The sequence below is a fragment of the Oncorhynchus clarkii genome, unplaced genomic scaffold (assembly GCF_045791955.1).
Source record: "Oncorhynchus clarkii lewisi isolate Uvic-CL-2024 unplaced genomic scaffold, UVic_Ocla_1.0 unplaced_contig_13427_pilon_pilon, whole genome shotgun sequence".
Classification (NCBI taxonomy): domain Eukaryota; kingdom Metazoa; phylum Chordata; class Actinopteri; order Salmoniformes; family Salmonidae; genus Oncorhynchus; species Oncorhynchus clarkii.
The window spans coordinates 1-15000 of record NW_027259435.1 but is presented as its reverse complement, the minus strand read 5'-3'; the positions used below and the strand labels follow the sequence as shown (position 1 = coordinate 15000).

Here is a 15000-nt window from a genome sequence, read left to right as displayed (position 1 = left end):
GGTATTCCCAGGCGGTCTCCCATCCAAGTACTAACCAGGCCCGACCCTGCTTAGCTTCCGAGATCGGACGAGATCAGGCGTACTCAGGCCGGTGTGGCCGTAAGCGAAAGCCAATCTCAAAAAGTGGATGAAATTGCATATACTGTAGCCATAATTTGTAGCACAGATTGTTGGATGAAATACAAACTAACCTTGCTTACTTATTTCAAAGCGAGGGCACATATTTCAGCCTTGTGGGAAAAAACGGACAAAGAGTTGAAATTCCACAAGGCAGTGACAAAAAGCGTACAGCACCTGGTATTCCCAGGCGGTCTCCCATCCAAGTACTAACCAGGCCCGACCCTGCTTAGCTTCCGAGATCGGACGAGATCAGGCGTACTCAGGCCGGTGTGGCCGTAAGCGAAAGCCAATCTCAAAAAGTGGATGAAATTGCATATACTGTAGCCATAATTTGTAGCACAGATTGTTGGATGAAATACAAACTAACCTTGCTTACTTATTTCAAAGCGAGGGCACATATTTCAGCCTTGTGGGAAAAAACGGACAAAGAGTTGAAATTCCACAAGGCAGTGACAAAAAGCTTACAGCACCTGGTATTCCCAGGCGGTCTCCCATCCAAGTACTAACCAGGCCCGACCCTGCTTAGCTTCCGAGATCGGACGAGATCAGGCGTACTCAGGCCGGTGTGGCCGTAAGCGAAAGCCAATCTCAAAAAGTGGATGAAATTGCATATACTGTAGCCATAATTTGTAGCACAGATTGTTGGATGAAATACAAACTAACCTTGCTTACTTATTTCAAAGCGAGGGCACATATTTCAGCCTTGTGGGAAAAAACGGACAAAGAGTTGAAATTCCACAAGGCAGTGACAAAAAGCGTACAGCACCTGGTATTCCCAGGCGGTCTCCCATCCAAGTACTAACCAGGCCCGACCCTGCTTAGCTTCCGAGATCGGACGAGATCAGGCGTACTCAGGCCGGTGTGGCCGTAAGCGAAAGCCAATCTCAAAAAGTGGATGAAATTGCATATACTGTAGCCATAATTTGTAGCACAGATTGTTGGATGAAATACAAACTAACCTTGCTTACTTATTTCAAAGCGAGGGCACATATTTCAGCCTTGTGGGAAAAAACGGACAAAGAGTTGAAATTCCACAAGGCAGTGACAAAAAGCTTACAGCACCTGGTATTCCCAGGCGGTCTCCCATCCAAGTACTAACCAGGCCCGACCCTGCTTAGCTTCCGAGATCGGACGAGATCAGGCGTACTCAGGCCGGTGTGGCCGTAAGCGAAAGCCAATCTCAAAAAGTGGATGAAATTGCATATACTGTAGCCATAATTTGTAGCACAGATTGTTGGATGAAATACAAACTAACCTTGCTTACTTATTTCAAAGCGAGGGCACATATTTCAGCCTTGTGGGAAAAAACGGACAAAGAGTTGAAATTCCACAAGGCAGTGACAAAAAGCGTACAGCACCTGGTATTCCCAGGCGGTCTCCCATCCAAGTACTAACCAGGCCCGACCCTGCTTAGCTTCCGAGATCGGACGAGATCAGGCGTACTCAGGCCGGTGTGGCCGTAAGCGAAAGCCAATCTCAAAAAGTGGATGAAATTGCATATACTGTAGCCATAATTTGTAGCACAGATTGTTGGATGAAATACAAACTAACCTTGCTTACTTATTTCAAAGCGAGGGCACATATTTCAGCCTTGTGGGAAAAAACGGACAAAGAGTTGAAATTCCACAAGGCAGTGACAAAAAGCTTACAGCACCTGGTATTCCCAGGCGGTCTCCCATCCAAGTACTAACCAGGCCCGACCCTGCTTAGCTTCCGAGATCGGACGAGATCAGGCGTACTCAGGCCGGTGTGGCCGTAAGCGAGAAACTATCTCTTGGTGCACTATGTAAAGTCAAAGTGAGCCTGATTACTCAAAAAGTGGAAGAAATTGCATATACTGTAGCCATAATTTGTAGCACAGATTGTTGGATGAAATACAAACTAACCTTGCTTACTTATTTCAAAGCGAGGGCACATATTTCAGCCTTGTGGGAAAAAACGGACAAAGAGTTGAAATTCCACAAGGCAGTGACAAAAAGCTTACAGCACCTGGTATTCCCAGGCGGTCTCCCATCCAAGTACTAACCAGGCCCGACCCTGCTTAGCTTCCGAGATCGGACGAGATCAGGCGTACTCAGGCCGGTGTGGCCGTAAGCGAAAGCCAATCTCAAAAAGTGGATGAAATTGCATATACTGTAGCCATAATTTGTAGCACAGATTGTTGGATGAAATACAAACTAACCTTGCTTACTTATTTCAAAGCGAGGGCACATATTTCAGCCTTGTGGGAAAAAACGGACAAAGAGTTGAAATTCCACAAGGCAGTGACAAAAAGCGTACAGCACCTGGTATTCCCAGGCGGTCTCCCATCCAAGTACTAACCAGGCCCGACCCTGCTTAGCTTCCGAGATCGGACGAGATCAGGCGTACTCAGGCCGGTGTGGCCGTAAGCGAAAGCCAATCTCAAAAAGTGGATGAAATTGCATATACTGTAGCCATAATTTGTAGCACAGATTGTTGGATGAAATACAAACTAACCTTGCTTACTTATTTCAAAGCGAGGGCACATATTTCAGCCTTGTGGGAAAAAACGGACAAAGAGTTGAAATTCCACAAGGCAGTGACAAAAAGCTTACAGCACCTGGTATTCCCAGGCGGTCTCCCATCCAAGTACTAACCAGGCCCGACCCTGCTTAGCTTCCGAGATCGGACGAGATCAGGCGTACTCAGGCCGGTGTGGCCGTAAGCGAAAGCCAATCTCAAAAAGTGGATGAAATTGCATATACTGTAGCCATAATTTGTAGCACAGATTGTTGGATGAAATACAAACTAACCTTGCTTACTTATTTCAAAGCGAGGGCACATATTTCAGCCTTGTGGGAAAAAACGGACAAAGAGTTGAAATTCCACAAGGCAGTGACAAAAAGCTTACAGCACCTGGTATTCCCAGGCGGTCTCCCATCCAAGTACTAACCAGGCCCGACCCTGCTTAGCTTCCGAGATCGGACGAGATCAGGCGTACTCAGGCCGGTGTGGCCGTAAGCGAAAGCCAATCTCAAAAAGTGGATGAAATTGCATATACTGTAGCCATAATTTGTAGCACAGATTGTTGGATGAAATACAAACTAACCTTGCTTACTTATTTCAAAGCGAGGGCACATATTTCAGCCTTGTGGGAAAAAACGGACAAAGAGTTGAAATTCCACAAGGCAGTGACAAAAAGCTTACAGCACCTGGTATTCCCAGGCGGTCTCCCATCCAAGTACTAACCAGGCCCGACCCTGCTTAGCTTCCGAGATCGGACGAGATCAGGCGTACTCAGGCCGGTGTGGCCGTAAGCGAAAGCCAATCTCAAAAAGTGGATGAAATTGCATATACTGTAGCCATAATTTGTAGCACAGATTGTTGGATGAAATACAAACTAACCTTGCTTACTTATTTCAAAGCGAGGGCACATATTTCAGCCTTGTGGGAAAAAACGGACAAAGAGTTGAAATTCCACAAGGCAGTGACAAAAAGCTTACAGCACCTGGTATTCCCAGGCGGTCTCCCATCCAAGTACTAACCAGGCCCGACCCTGCTTAGCTTCCGAGATCGGACGAGATCAGGCGTACTCAGGCCGGTGTGGCCGTAAGCGAGAAACTATCTCTTGGTGCACTATGTAAAGTCAAAGTGAGCCTGATTAACAGCTGTTGCATTTTCACCATTTAGATAAGCATCTTTGTGTCACTCAAAAAGTGGAAGAAATTGCATATACTGTAGCCATAATTTGTAGCACAGATTGTTGGATGAAATACAAACTAACCTTGCTTACTTATTTCAAAGCGAGGGCACATATTTCAGCCTTGTGGGAAAAAACGGACAAAGAGTTGAAATTCCACAAGGCAGTGACAAAAAGCTTACAGCACCTGGTATTCCCAGGCGGTCTCCCATCCAAGTACTAACCAGGCCCGACCCTGCTTAGCTTCCGAGATCGGACGAGATCAGGCGTACTCAGGCCGGTGTGGCCGTAAGCGAAAGCCAATCTCAAAAAGTGGATGAAATTGCATATACTGTAGCCATAATTTGTAGCACAGATTGTTGGATGAAATACAAACTAACCTTGCTTACTTATTTCAAAGCGAGGGCACATATTTCAGCCTTGTGGGAAAAAACGGACAAAGAGTTGAAATTCCACAAGGCAGTGACAAAAAGCGTACAGCACCTGGTATTCCCAGGCGGTCTCCCATCCAAGTACTAACCAGGCCCGACCCTGCTTAGCTTCCGAGATCGGACGAGATCAGGCGTACTCAGGCCGGTGTGGCCGTAAGCGAAAGCCAATCTCAAAAAGTGGATGAAATTGCATATACTGTAGCCATAATTTGTAGCACAGATTGTTGGATGAAATACAAACTAACCTTGCTTACTTATTTCAAAGCGAGGGCACATATTTCAGCCTTGTGGGAAAAAACGGACAAAGAGTTGAAATTCCACAAGGCAGTGACAAAAAGCTTACAGCACCTGGTATTCCCAGGCGGTCTCCCATCCAAGTACTAACCAGGCCCGACCCTGCTTAGCTTCCGAGATCGGACGAGATCAGGCGTACTCAGGCCGGTGTGGCCGTAAGCGAAAGCCAATCTCAAAAAGTGGATGAAATTGCATATACTGTAGCCATAATTTGTAGCACAGATTGTTGGATGAAATACAAACTAACCTTGCTTACTTATTTCAAAGCGAGGGCACATATTTCAGCCTTGTGGGAAAAAACGGACAAAGAGTTGAAATTCCACAAGGCAGTGACAAAAAGCGTACAGCACCTGGTATTCCCAGGCGGTCTCCCATCCAAGTACTAACCAGGCCCGACCCTGCTTAGCTTCCGAGATCGGACGAGATCAGGCGTACTCAGGCCGGTGTGGCCGTAAGCGAAAGCCAATCTCAAAAAGTGGATGAAATTGCATATACTGTAGCCATAATTTGTAGCACAGATTGTTGGATGAAATACAAACTAACCTTGCTTACTTATTTCAAAGCGAGGGCACATATTTCAGCCTTGTGGGAAAAAACGGACAAAGAGTTGAAATTCCACAAGGCAGTGACAAAAAGCGTACAGCACCTGGTATTCCCAGGCGGTCTCCCATCCAAGTACTAACCAGGCCCGACCCTGCTTAGCTTCCGAGATCGGACGAGATCAGGCGTACTCAGGCCGGTGTGGCCGTAAGCAAAAGCCAATCTCAAAAAGTGGATGAAATTGCATATACTGTAGCCATAATTTGTAGCACAGATTGTTGGATGAAATACAAACTAACCTTGCTTACTTATTTCAAAGCGAGGGCACATATTTCAGCCTTGTGGGAAAAAACGGACAAAGAGTTGAAATTCCACAAGGCAGTGACAAAAAGCTTACAGCACCTGGTATTCCCAGGCGGTCTCCCATCCAAGTACTAACCAGGCCCGACCCTGCTTAGCTTCCGAGATCGGACGAGATCAGGCGTACTCAGGCCGGTGTGGCCGTAAGCGAGAAACTATCTCTTGGTGCACTATGTAAAGTCAAAGTGAGCCTGATTAACAGCTGTTGCATTTTCACCATTTAGATAAGCATCTTTGTGTCACTCAAAAAGTGGAAGAAATTGCATATACTGTAGCCATAATTTGTAGCACAGATTGTTGGATGAAATACAAACTAACCTTGCTTACTTATTTCAAAGCGAGGGCACATATTTCAGCCTTGTGGGAAAAAACGGACAAAGAGTTGAAATTCCACAAGGCAGTGACAAAAAGCTTACAGCACCTGGTATTCCCAGGCGGTCTCCCATCCAAGTACTAACCAGGCCCGACCCTGCTTAGCTTCCGAGATCGGACGAGATCAGGCGTACTCAGGCCGGTGTGGCCGTAAGCAAAAGCCAATCTCAAAAAGTGGATGAAATTGCATATACTGTAGCCATAATTTGTAGCACAGATTGTTGGATGAAATACAAACTAACCTTGCTTACTTATTTCAAAGCGAGGGCACATATTTCAGCCTTGTGGGAAAAAACGGACAAAGAGTTGAAATTCCACAAGGCAGTGACAAAAAGCTTACAGCACCTGGTATTCCCAGGCGGTCTCCCATCCAAGTACTAACCAGGCCCGACCCTGCTTAGCTTCCGAGATCGGACGAGATCAGGCGTACTCAGGCCGGTGTGGCCGTAAGCTATCTCTTGGTGCAAAGCCAATGTTGCTCAAAAAGTGGATGAAATTGCATATACTGTAGCCATAATTTGTAGCACAGATTGTTGGATGAAATACAAACTAACCTTGCTTACTTATTTCAAAGCGAGGGCACATATTTCAGCCTTGTGGGAAAAAACGGACAAAGAGTTGAAATTCCACAAGGCAGTGACAAAAAGCTTACAGCACCTGGTATTCCCAGGCGGTCTCCCATCCAAGTACTAACCAGGCCCGACCCTGCTTAGCTTCCGAGATCGGACGAGATCAGGCGTACTCAGGCCGGTGTGGCCGTAAGCGAAAGCCAATCTCAAAAAGTGGATGAAATTGCATATACTGTAGCCATAATTTGTAGCACAGATTGTTGGATGAAATACAAACTAACCTTGCTTACTTATTTCAAAGCGAGGGCACATATTTCAGCCTTGTGGGAAAAAACGGACAAAGAGTTGAAATTCCACAAGGCAGTGACAAAAAGCTTACAGCACCTGGTATTCCCAGGCGGTCTCCCATCCAAGTACTAACCAGGCCCGACCCTGCTTAGCTTCCGAGATCGGACGAGATCAGGCGTACTCAGGCCGGTGTGGCCGTAAGCGAAAGCCAATCTCAAAAAGTGGATGAAATTGCATATACTGTAGCCATAATTTGTAGCACAGATTGTTGGATGAAATACAAACTAACCTTGCTTACTTATTTCAAAGCGAGGGCACATATTTCAGCCTTGTGGGAAAAAACGGACAAAGAGTTGAAATTCCACAAGGCAGTGACAAAAAGCTTACAGCACCTGGTATTCCCAGGCGGTCTCCCATCCAAGTACTAACCAGGCCCGACCCTGCTTAGCTTCCGAGATCGGACGAGATCAGGCGTACTACTACCATTGCATACAATACTTTGCTAAACCACATTCCACAAGAATAGAGAGTGTTCAAAGCACCTCCTTATCAAGTAGAAACTAAGACATTCTCAAAACAATTCTTTCAAATTTGTACTGAAATCTCCAAAATGTTACACATCAAAACCCATACACCAATCCACCATCCTCCCCCACAGCAATAAATCCACAATCCTTCATAAACACCCTCTCAAAATCCTCCTGCTTAGACCTATACATCAATCCTACATCCTTCCTTACCAAGCCTTCAAACACCTTCCACACTGTCACCCTCTTTTCCTCAAACCTTGCCAAGTTCCTCCTTATATATACTGCATACCTTGCATGTGACAGCAAAAAATTCAATAATACAATATTCCCCCCCTTCACATGCTGACCCACTCCAAACAATACCAAACACCTCCAATCAACCCCACCCATTAACTCTTCTCCCCAGTACCTTTCTAACATGTCCCTCAACCTCACATGGAACCCAGCTACATCAACACATTCAAACATCATGTGCATCAGATTTTCATCTTTATCTGTGCATACATCACACACACGAGACACTGACCTGTCTACCTGATGTAACACCACCTTGGTAAAAACACGGTTGTGCCTCAACATAAAATCAAAATGGGTACATTCAATACTATTGAGCCTCACTACCATGTTTTCCCACAACCTCTCAACTTCCATCCCTGGAAAAACTTGCCTCCACACTTTCTCCGATGCAGGCGCCCTGACCTTCCTGGTAATAAGCGCCCAGTATACGGCCCTCACCTGGGTAGAGGATAAGGCTTGCATTTTCTCCCCACATTTCACCTGCAACACAGGCAAGGTCTCTAAGACTCCATTACTCAAATGATTGTCCAACAGCCTCACCCACTCCCCTGGAACACACTCCTTTATCCTATCATACATTCTCAACACCATCCCTTTCCTGACATCCTCATCTACCCCCCAGACAGTATCTACGATCGCCTGCTCAGGCAGGAACCCTGGCACCACCTCATACCTAAAGTCCCTCAGTCTTATCATACCCGCCTTCATTATTACCTTACTCTCCAGCATCTTTCCCTCTGATTTCAGCATTGGGTTCAGAAAAACTGGTATATTCAAAATCACCCCAATAGAGTCACACTCATAACTTACTTGCGGTAAGAACTCCGCCCAGGCCCTGAACACCTCCTGATAAAACTCAGGCACCTCTGCATACATGCTGGGCTTGAAACACATTAACAACCCATAATCTCCACAACCTCCACTCCTATGCAACCAATGCCTGAAAAACTCCTTCCACCCCTGACCCTCCTCCCCATACAAAAACCGTTGTACTCTCTTCACCCTCATGGCTTTTAACTTCACCTCCAGATCTATTAATCTCAAACCACCCCTATCATAATCTGCTATCATTACATCATGAGCAATCTTCACCCCCTTCCCACCCCACAGGAAATCAGACATTAAATTATTAATTCCCTTCAGAGCCCATACAGGCATGTCCATAACCCCTAAGGTATACACACATTTTGACATTAACAATGCATTCACCACAACCACTTTCCCCCTCAATTTTAATTTCCTTTGTTTCCAGTAATTCAGAGTCGTCTTTATTTTATTAATCACCCCTGTCCAAGTTAAGTCCCTCGCCTCCCGCTCATCTACCCCAATATTCACACCCAAAATTCTCACATGCCCCTTAACAGTCTTAAAAGGAATGTTACATGTAGACATAACAGTATCATCAGCACATAACATTTGAGACTTTTCTACATTCACCTTAGCCCCAGAAGCTCTCCCATACACATCAAAACACTTCATCAGACAATTCACACTCTCTCCATCCCGCAAAGTACAGGTGGTGTCATCAGCATAATGATGCAGTACACTGACGCCTCCCCCCGGGAGGTCCACTCCATGCACTCCTCCATTCCGCTTTACAAACGCCGCTAAAGGCTCTACTGAGACGCTGTATAGTAGTGCAGACAATGGACAACCCTGCCTAACAGACCTGCCCAGGGGAAAAGGATCAGTCAGCACACCATTACATTTCACGACACTGCACGCTGACCCATACAAAAGCTTCACCCATCCTTTAAGACGAGGCCCGAACCCAAATCTTTCCAAGGCCTCTAACAGGAACCGATGCTCCACCCGATCAAAGGCTTTATTCAGATCTAGACAGAGCACCGCCCCACCCACCTCCCCCATCTGCTTCACCACATCCCGGATAGTGCAGAGGGTGTCCACTACATCCCGCCCCGGAACTCCATAGGCCTGAGTAGGTGCTATGATGCTTCCCATCACCTTATTCAACCTATTAGCCATTATCTTCGCAAGCACCTTATTGTCGGAGTTCAAAAGGGTTATTGGTCTGTAGTTCTCTAATTTCAGTCTGCTCCCCTTCCCTTTGTATAACACAGTCAACACACCCATAGCTAAAGATTCAGGGACTACCCTCTTCTCCTCCATACACACATACACACGCAGCATTAGTGGGGCCAGTATGTCACTAAACTCACGGTAAAACTCTGCAGTAAGACCATCTGAACCCGGGCTCTTATTCAAGTTCAGGCCCAATATGGCAGCTTTAACCTCTGCCAATGTAAAATCAGCATCACACATCTCTACATCCTCAGTCGACACCCTAGCCTCTACTGCGTCTAGCACTCTTCTCATACACACTTCATCTACCCCACCCGACGTAAATAAGCCCTTATAAAAAGAATGCACTGTATTCAAAATTCCTTCCAGATCTGTCACCCTCTCCCCCCTCTCATTTATCAGCTCAGTTAGAAAACTCCTTTCCTGCTTCCTCCTTTCTAACCCCAGGAAAAAAGCAGTATTTCTCTCCCCCTCCACCACATACTGTGCTCTACTCCTCACCACTGCCCCCATGCACCTGTGCCTCTCTACGACCCTCAACTCCTCCCTCACCCTCAGGTACTCTGTCACATCATAGCCTGGGCAGTTTTCTACCTTTTCTAACTCCAATAACAGGCGAGATTTAAGAATCCCCTCCTCCCTCCTCCTTGTCACATTTGCCCGTCTTGCACTAGATATTGCCAGCCGCTTGAACTCCCCTTTTAATCCTTCCCACCACACACTCACATCCGACTCAAATAAAGGATCTGACACGGCGTCATTCACACACTCTTTCACTGCTGCCCTAAACACCTCATCCTTCAGCATACTGGCATTAAGACACCACAAACCACCCCCCCTCCCCTCCCCTGATGCACCCAGCCTGAAAAGCAGAGCATCATGGTCACTAAAAAATGTGTGTGAATACTTTACCCCCACAACCAAGTGCGCAACCTCTCTATGAGTGAGACACAAATCTATACGTGACTGCTTGAGCTCACCCCTCACCACTTGTCTTCGAGAGAACACCCGCTTATCTGGATTCCTCTCCCTCCATATATCCACCCAATCCTCATCCCTCATTAGCCTTAATAGCGCTCCCCGAGATGAGTCAGAGCTAAAATGTGCGCTACTTGAGGCATCTAGCCTATCCATCCATACATTAAAATCCCCAACAAGCAAACAGTTTTTCCCACATAATCCTCCCATAGACATAAACATAACCCTCCTCTCAATTTCATTATTAGGAGCATAGACATTGTACAACGAGTACTCCATATCTTGATAAGTGAAACCCACTCCCACCATTCGACCCACAGTGTCAGCACATAACAAATTTAAGTTAGACACAACGTCATGTTTTACCAAAATAGCTACCCCACATGCCCGCACAGTACCATTACTCACGTACATTAGTCCATTCCATCTCTGCCTTACATTATCCATATACGGCTCAGTCCAATGGGTCTCCTGAAGACATAATATATCCGCAGAGAAGGCTTCCAACACCAGCTCTAGCTTTTCTTTGCTACGAAGTCCATTGGTGTTAATAGATACAACTCTCACCATTATGACTATAAAGAGGGGATGAATCCAGTCCATCATGATTGATCTTTTTTCTTCTTTTTCTTCTTGGTTATCATGTTCCTTTTACTATCCCAACGCATTGATTTTATGTACTCCAAATCTTCCTCCGACAGCTCTTCTTCAGACTCTTTACGTTTGCGAGAGTCATCCCTTGCATTATCCACCTCCCTAGAGGAGCCCCCCTCTCCACGAGGATCGCCCTCCAACTCTACATCGTCTAGGCTTGAGCTTATCCCTCCATCCTTGGGTGCCTCCCTTCCTTCAGTACAAGGCTCCGTCTCCACTTCCTCCTCTGGCTGCCTCTGTTCTTCGTCCTCCTTCTCTCCCTGGGGTTGCTCACTCATGCCAGTTTCCTCCCCAGCTTCCTCCACCTCGTTCTCCTCCACGACACTATTTGCGCTGAAATCCTGTGATGCCCAGTCCTGAGCACCTTCCCCATGGGGACAGGAGCACTGCGCTACACCCCTCCCGCATCCAACACAACCTCGCTCTCTCCTCCCATTGCACTCTCGTGCGTAATGCCCCTGCTCACCACACTTATGACATGCGAAATCAGGGCACTCTCGTAGCACGTGCCCTGGCTGGATACACAGCCTACAGACCTTGACCTGCCGATCGTGTATTACTCTGAAGTACTCAGCCCCTTCCAACGTTTCAAATTTGGCAGAATATGGCAACGAGCGCACAGTGTCTGTGAACCTAACTTTACAGAAGCGCGTCCCATCAGCAATGTCCGTCCCCGGCCAGTAGCGCCTTTTCACCGGCGATATAGCAGACACACCCCATGCTCTTAGCCGCTCTGTGATGTCCTCGTCTGTAATATATACTGGGAGGTTTAAGAAGGATACAACCATCTCATCCAGCGATAGATCCTTTGCCATGATTCGACAGCTCCGGATTTTAAATCCATCTATCAGTTTTTCTTTCCCTCTCGCACTTGACAGCGTCACTTCAAATCGCTTTTCATCTTTGACCCGACAGCCGCAGACCAGTCCACAAACTTCTTTAATCCCTCTCAATACCTCCATCATTGTAATCTTCTCTTCTCCCATAATTTCCACAGCCACTGTTAAATTCTTTTCATATTTTTGCGCCTGTCTTGCTGCAGCGCCATTATCCATGTTTCCTTTGTTCGTAGTCTTTTTTCCAGCGTTGGTCAAAGCCATTGTATCCATCCGAATAACGACAGGAGGAAAGTCCCCCAAACAGCAATATGCTGCCGGGGAACAACCCCAAACTATAAATCTAACTTAATCAATTTACAAAAAGATATTGTACTTCAAAAAGCTCAAAACTCCAACACAAACTCTCTAAAACAAACACTCAGTCTCAGCGCAATCACTCACACCTGCGTCAATCAACAGTTGCGTACTCAGGCCGGTGTGGCCGTACGCGAGAAACTATCTCTTGGTGCACTATGTAAAGTCAAAGTGAGCCTGATTAACAGCTGTTGCATTTTCACCATTTAGATAAGCATCTTTGTGTCACTCAAAAAGTGGAAGAAATTGCATATACTGTAGCCATAATTTGTAGCACAGATTGCTAACCTTGCTTACTTATTTCAAAGCGAGGGCACATATTTCAGCCTTGTGGGAAAAAACGGACAAAGAGTTGAAATTCCACAAGGCAGTGACAAAAAGCTTACAGCACCTGGTATTCCCAGGCGGTCTCCCATCCAAGTACTAACCAGGCCCGACCCTGCTTAGCTTCCGAGATCGGACGAGATCAGGCGTACTCAGGCCGGTGTGGCCGTAAGCGAAAGCCAATCTCAAAAAGTGGATGAAATTGCATATACTGTAGCCATAATTTGTAGCACAGATTGTTGGATGAAATACAAACTAACCTTGCTTACTTATTTCAAAGCGAGGGCACATATTTCAGCCTTGTGGGAAAAAACGGACAAAGAGTTGAAATTCCACAAGGCAGTGACAAAAAGCGTACAGCACCTGGTATTCCCAGGCGGTCTCCCATCCAAGTACTAACCAGGCCCGACCCTGCTTAGCTTCCGAGATCGGACGAGATCAGGCGTACTCAGGCCGGTGTGGCCGTAAGCGAAAGCCAATCTCAAAAAGTGGATGAAATTGCATATACTGTAGCCATAATTTGTAGCACAGATTGTTGGATGAAATACAAACTAACCTTGCTTACTTATTTCAAAGCGAGGGCACATATTTCAGCCTTGTGGGAAAAAACGGACAAAGAGTTGAAATTCCACAAGGCAGTGACAAAAAGCTTACAGCACCTGGTATTCCCAGGCGGTCTCCCATCCAAGTACTAACCAGGCCCGACCCTGCTTAGCTTCCGAGATCGGACGAGATCAGGCGTACTCAGGCCGGTGTGGCCGTAAGCGAAAGCCAATCTCAAAAAGTGGATGAAATTGCATATACTGTAGCCATAATTTGTAGCACAGATTGTTGGATGAAATACAAACTAACCTTGCTTACTTATTTCAAAGCGAGGGCACATATTTCAGCCTTGTGGGAAAAAACGGACAAAGAGTTGAAATTCCACAAGGCAGTGACAAAAAGCTTACAGCACCTGGTATTCCCAGGCGGTCTCCCATCCAAGTACTAACCAGGCCCGACCCTGCTTAGCTTCCGAGATCGGACGAGATCAGGCGTACTCAGGCCGGTGTGGCCGTAAGCGAAAGCCAATCTCAAAAAGTGGATGAAATTGCATATACTGTAGCCATAATTTGTAGCACAGATTGTTGGATGAAATACAAACTAACCTTGCTTACTTATTTCAAAGCGAGGGCACATATTTCAGCCTTGTGGGAAAAAACGGACAAAGAGTTGAAATTCCACAAGGCAGTGACAAAAAGCGTACAGCACCTGGTATTCCCAGGCGGTCTCCCATCCAAGTACTAACCAGGCCCGACCCTGCTTAGCTTCCGAGATCGGACGAGATCAGGCGTACTCAGGCCGGTGTGGCCGTAAGCAAAAGCCAATCTCAAAAAGTGGATGAAATTGCATATACTGTAGCCATAATTTGTAGCACAGATTGTTGGATGAAATACAAACTAACCTTGCTTACTTATTTCAAAGCGAGGGCACATATTTCAGCCTTGTGGGAAAAAACGGACAAAGAGTTGAAATTCCACAAGGCAGTGACAAAAAGCGTACAGCACCTGGTATTCCCAGGCGGTCTCCCATCCAAGTACTAACCAGGCCCGACCCTGCTTAGCTTCCGAGATCGGACGAGATCAGGCGTACTCAGGCCGGTGTGGCCGTAAGCGAAAGCCAATCTCAAAAAGTGGATGAAATTGCATATACTGTAGCCATAATTTGTAGCACAGATTGTTGGATGAAATACAAACTAACCTTGCTTACTTATTTCAAAGCGAGGGCACATATTTCAGCCTTGTGGGAAAAAACGGACAAAGAGTTGAAATTCCACAAGGCAGTGACAAAAAGCTTACAGCACCTGGTATTCCCAGGCGGTCTCCCATCCAAGTACTAACCAGGCCCGACCCTGCTTAGCTTCCGAGATCGGACGAGATCAGGCGTACTCAGGCCGGTGTGGCCGTAAGCGAGAAACTATCTCTTGGTGCACTATGTAAAGTCAAAGTGAGCCTGATTAACAGCTGTTGCATTTTCACCATTTAGATAAGCATCTTTGGACTCAAAAAGTGGAAGAAATTGCATATACTGTAGCCATAATTTGTAGCACAGATTGTTGGATGAAATACAAACTAACCTTGCTTACTTATTTCAAAGCGAGGGCACATATTTCAGCCTTGTGGGAAAAAACGGACAAAGAGTTGAAATTCCACAAGGCAGTGACAAAAAGCTACAGCACCTGGTATTCCCAGGCGGTCTCCCATCCAAGTACTAACCAGGCCCGACCCTGCTTAGCTTCCGAGATCGGACGAGATCAGGCGTACTCAGGCCTGTGTGGCCGTAAGCGAAAGCCAATCTCAAAAAGTG

The 15000-nt window shown here is 46.3% G+C and overlaps 30 non-coding genes and 1 pseudogene across 30 annotated transcripts in view; all 31 read right to left on the bottom strand.

Moving 5' to 3' along the window:
• LOC139400174 (5S ribosomal RNA) overlaps positions 1-105 on the bottom strand; it is a 119-nt gene extending 14 nt beyond the window's left edge. Inside the window, exon 1 of the ribosomal RNA XR_011632436.1 lies at positions 1-105. This exon is cut by the window's left edge and continues 14 nt beyond it. This is a non-coding gene — a ribosomal RNA (5S ribosomal RNA).
• A 177-nt stretch (positions 106-282) lies between these two features.
• LOC139400191 (5S ribosomal RNA) lies at positions 283-401 on the bottom strand. Its single transcript, XR_011632452.1, has one exon. It is a non-coding gene; the product is annotated as a 5S ribosomal RNA (ribosomal RNA).
• Positions 402-578: 177 nt separating this feature from the next.
• Positions 579-697, bottom strand: LOC139400173 (5S ribosomal RNA). The gene has a single exon (XR_011632435.1). It is a non-coding gene; the product is annotated as a 5S ribosomal RNA (ribosomal RNA).
• A 177-nt stretch (positions 698-874) lies between these two features.
• Positions 875-993, bottom strand: LOC139400190 (5S ribosomal RNA). The gene has a single exon (XR_011632451.1). It is a non-coding gene; the product is annotated as a 5S ribosomal RNA (ribosomal RNA).
• A 177-nt stretch (positions 994-1170) lies between these two features.
• Positions 1171-1289, bottom strand: LOC139400172 (5S ribosomal RNA). The gene has a single exon (XR_011632434.1). It is a non-coding gene; the product is annotated as a 5S ribosomal RNA (ribosomal RNA).
• Positions 1290-1466: 177 nt separating this feature from the next.
• On the bottom strand, positions 1467-1585 carry LOC139400189 (5S ribosomal RNA). Its single transcript, XR_011632450.1, has one exon. It is a non-coding gene; the product is annotated as a 5S ribosomal RNA (ribosomal RNA).
• A 177-nt stretch (positions 1586-1762) lies between these two features.
• On the bottom strand, positions 1763-1881 carry LOC139400171 (5S ribosomal RNA). Its single transcript, XR_011632433.1, has one exon. It is a non-coding gene; the product is annotated as a 5S ribosomal RNA (ribosomal RNA).
• A 216-nt stretch (positions 1882-2097) lies between these two features.
• Positions 2098-2216, bottom strand: LOC139400169 (5S ribosomal RNA). The gene has a single exon (XR_011632432.1). It is a non-coding gene; the product is annotated as a 5S ribosomal RNA (ribosomal RNA).
• A 177-nt stretch (positions 2217-2393) lies between these two features.
• On the bottom strand, positions 2394-2512 carry LOC139400188 (5S ribosomal RNA). The gene has a single exon (XR_011632449.1). It is a non-coding gene; the product is annotated as a 5S ribosomal RNA (ribosomal RNA).
• Positions 2513-2689: 177 nt separating this feature from the next.
• On the bottom strand, positions 2690-2808 carry LOC139400167 (5S ribosomal RNA). Its single transcript, XR_011632430.1, has one exon. It is a non-coding gene; the product is annotated as a 5S ribosomal RNA (ribosomal RNA).
• A 177-nt stretch (positions 2809-2985) lies between these two features.
• On the bottom strand, positions 2986-3104 carry LOC139400166 (5S ribosomal RNA). The gene has a single exon (XR_011632429.1). It is a non-coding gene; the product is annotated as a 5S ribosomal RNA (ribosomal RNA).
• Positions 3105-3281: 177 nt separating this feature from the next.
• On the bottom strand, positions 3282-3400 carry LOC139400165 (5S ribosomal RNA). Its single transcript, XR_011632428.1, has one exon. It is a non-coding gene; the product is annotated as a 5S ribosomal RNA (ribosomal RNA).
• A 177-nt stretch (positions 3401-3577) lies between these two features.
• LOC139400164 (5S ribosomal RNA) lies at positions 3578-3696 on the bottom strand. Its single transcript, XR_011632427.1, has one exon. It is a non-coding gene; the product is annotated as a 5S ribosomal RNA (ribosomal RNA).
• Positions 3697-3956: 260 nt separating this feature from the next.
• Positions 3957-4075, bottom strand: LOC139400163 (5S ribosomal RNA). The gene has a single exon (XR_011632426.1). It is a non-coding gene; the product is annotated as a 5S ribosomal RNA (ribosomal RNA).
• A 177-nt stretch (positions 4076-4252) lies between these two features.
• LOC139400187 (5S ribosomal RNA) lies at positions 4253-4371 on the bottom strand. Its single transcript, XR_011632448.1, has one exon. It is a non-coding gene; the product is annotated as a 5S ribosomal RNA (ribosomal RNA).
• Positions 4372-4548: 177 nt separating this feature from the next.
• LOC139400162 (5S ribosomal RNA) lies at positions 4549-4667 on the bottom strand. Its single transcript, XR_011632425.1, has one exon. It is a non-coding gene; the product is annotated as a 5S ribosomal RNA (ribosomal RNA).
• Positions 4668-4844: 177 nt separating this feature from the next.
• LOC139400185 (5S ribosomal RNA) lies at positions 4845-4963 on the bottom strand. Its single transcript, XR_011632447.1, has one exon. It is a non-coding gene; the product is annotated as a 5S ribosomal RNA (ribosomal RNA).
• A 177-nt stretch (positions 4964-5140) lies between these two features.
• Positions 5141-5259, bottom strand: LOC139400184 (5S ribosomal RNA). Its single transcript, XR_011632446.1, has one exon. It is a non-coding gene; the product is annotated as a 5S ribosomal RNA (ribosomal RNA).
• Positions 5260-5436: 177 nt separating this feature from the next.
• On the bottom strand, positions 5437-5555 carry LOC139400161 (5S ribosomal RNA). The gene has a single exon (XR_011632424.1). It is a non-coding gene; the product is annotated as a 5S ribosomal RNA (ribosomal RNA).
• Positions 5556-5815: 260 nt separating this feature from the next.
• LOC139400160 (5S ribosomal RNA) lies at positions 5816-5934 on the bottom strand. The gene has a single exon (XR_011632423.1). It is a non-coding gene; the product is annotated as a 5S ribosomal RNA (ribosomal RNA).
• A 177-nt stretch (positions 5935-6111) lies between these two features.
• On the bottom strand, positions 6112-6230 carry LOC139400159 (5S ribosomal RNA). The gene has a single exon (XR_011632422.1). It is a non-coding gene; the product is annotated as a 5S ribosomal RNA (ribosomal RNA).
• Positions 6231-6423: 193 nt separating this feature from the next.
• LOC139400158 (5S ribosomal RNA) lies at positions 6424-6542 on the bottom strand. Its single transcript, XR_011632421.1, has one exon. It is a non-coding gene; the product is annotated as a 5S ribosomal RNA (ribosomal RNA).
• Positions 6543-6719: 177 nt separating this feature from the next.
• On the bottom strand, positions 6720-6838 carry LOC139400199 (5S ribosomal RNA). Its single transcript, XR_011632458.1, has one exon. It is a non-coding gene; the product is annotated as a 5S ribosomal RNA (ribosomal RNA).
• A 5871-nt stretch (positions 6839-12709) lies between these two features.
• On the bottom strand, positions 12710-12828 carry LOC139400192 (5S ribosomal RNA). Its single transcript, XR_011632453.1, has one exon. It is a non-coding gene; the product is annotated as a 5S ribosomal RNA (ribosomal RNA).
• A 177-nt stretch (positions 12829-13005) lies between these two features.
• Positions 13006-13124, bottom strand: LOC139400183 (5S ribosomal RNA). The gene has a single exon (XR_011632445.1). It is a non-coding gene; the product is annotated as a 5S ribosomal RNA (ribosomal RNA).
• Positions 13125-13301: 177 nt separating this feature from the next.
• On the bottom strand, positions 13302-13420 carry LOC139400180 (5S ribosomal RNA). Its single transcript, XR_011632442.1, has one exon. It is a non-coding gene; the product is annotated as a 5S ribosomal RNA (ribosomal RNA).
• A 177-nt stretch (positions 13421-13597) lies between these two features.
• LOC139400168 (5S ribosomal RNA) lies at positions 13598-13716 on the bottom strand. Its single transcript, XR_011632431.1, has one exon. It is a non-coding gene; the product is annotated as a 5S ribosomal RNA (ribosomal RNA).
• Positions 13717-13893: 177 nt separating this feature from the next.
• Positions 13894-14012, bottom strand: LOC139400182 (5S ribosomal RNA). The gene has a single exon (XR_011632444.1). It is a non-coding gene; the product is annotated as a 5S ribosomal RNA (ribosomal RNA).
• A 177-nt stretch (positions 14013-14189) lies between these two features.
• LOC139400181 (5S ribosomal RNA) lies at positions 14190-14308 on the bottom strand. The gene has a single exon (XR_011632443.1). It is a non-coding gene; the product is annotated as a 5S ribosomal RNA (ribosomal RNA).
• A 177-nt stretch (positions 14309-14485) lies between these two features.
• On the bottom strand, positions 14486-14604 carry LOC139400157 (5S ribosomal RNA). Its single transcript, XR_011632420.1, has one exon. It is a non-coding gene; the product is annotated as a 5S ribosomal RNA (ribosomal RNA).
• A 256-nt stretch (positions 14605-14860) lies between these two features.
• Positions 14861-14979, bottom strand: LOC139400196 (5S ribosomal RNA; annotated as a pseudogene).
• Positions 14980-15000: the final 21 nt, after the last annotated feature.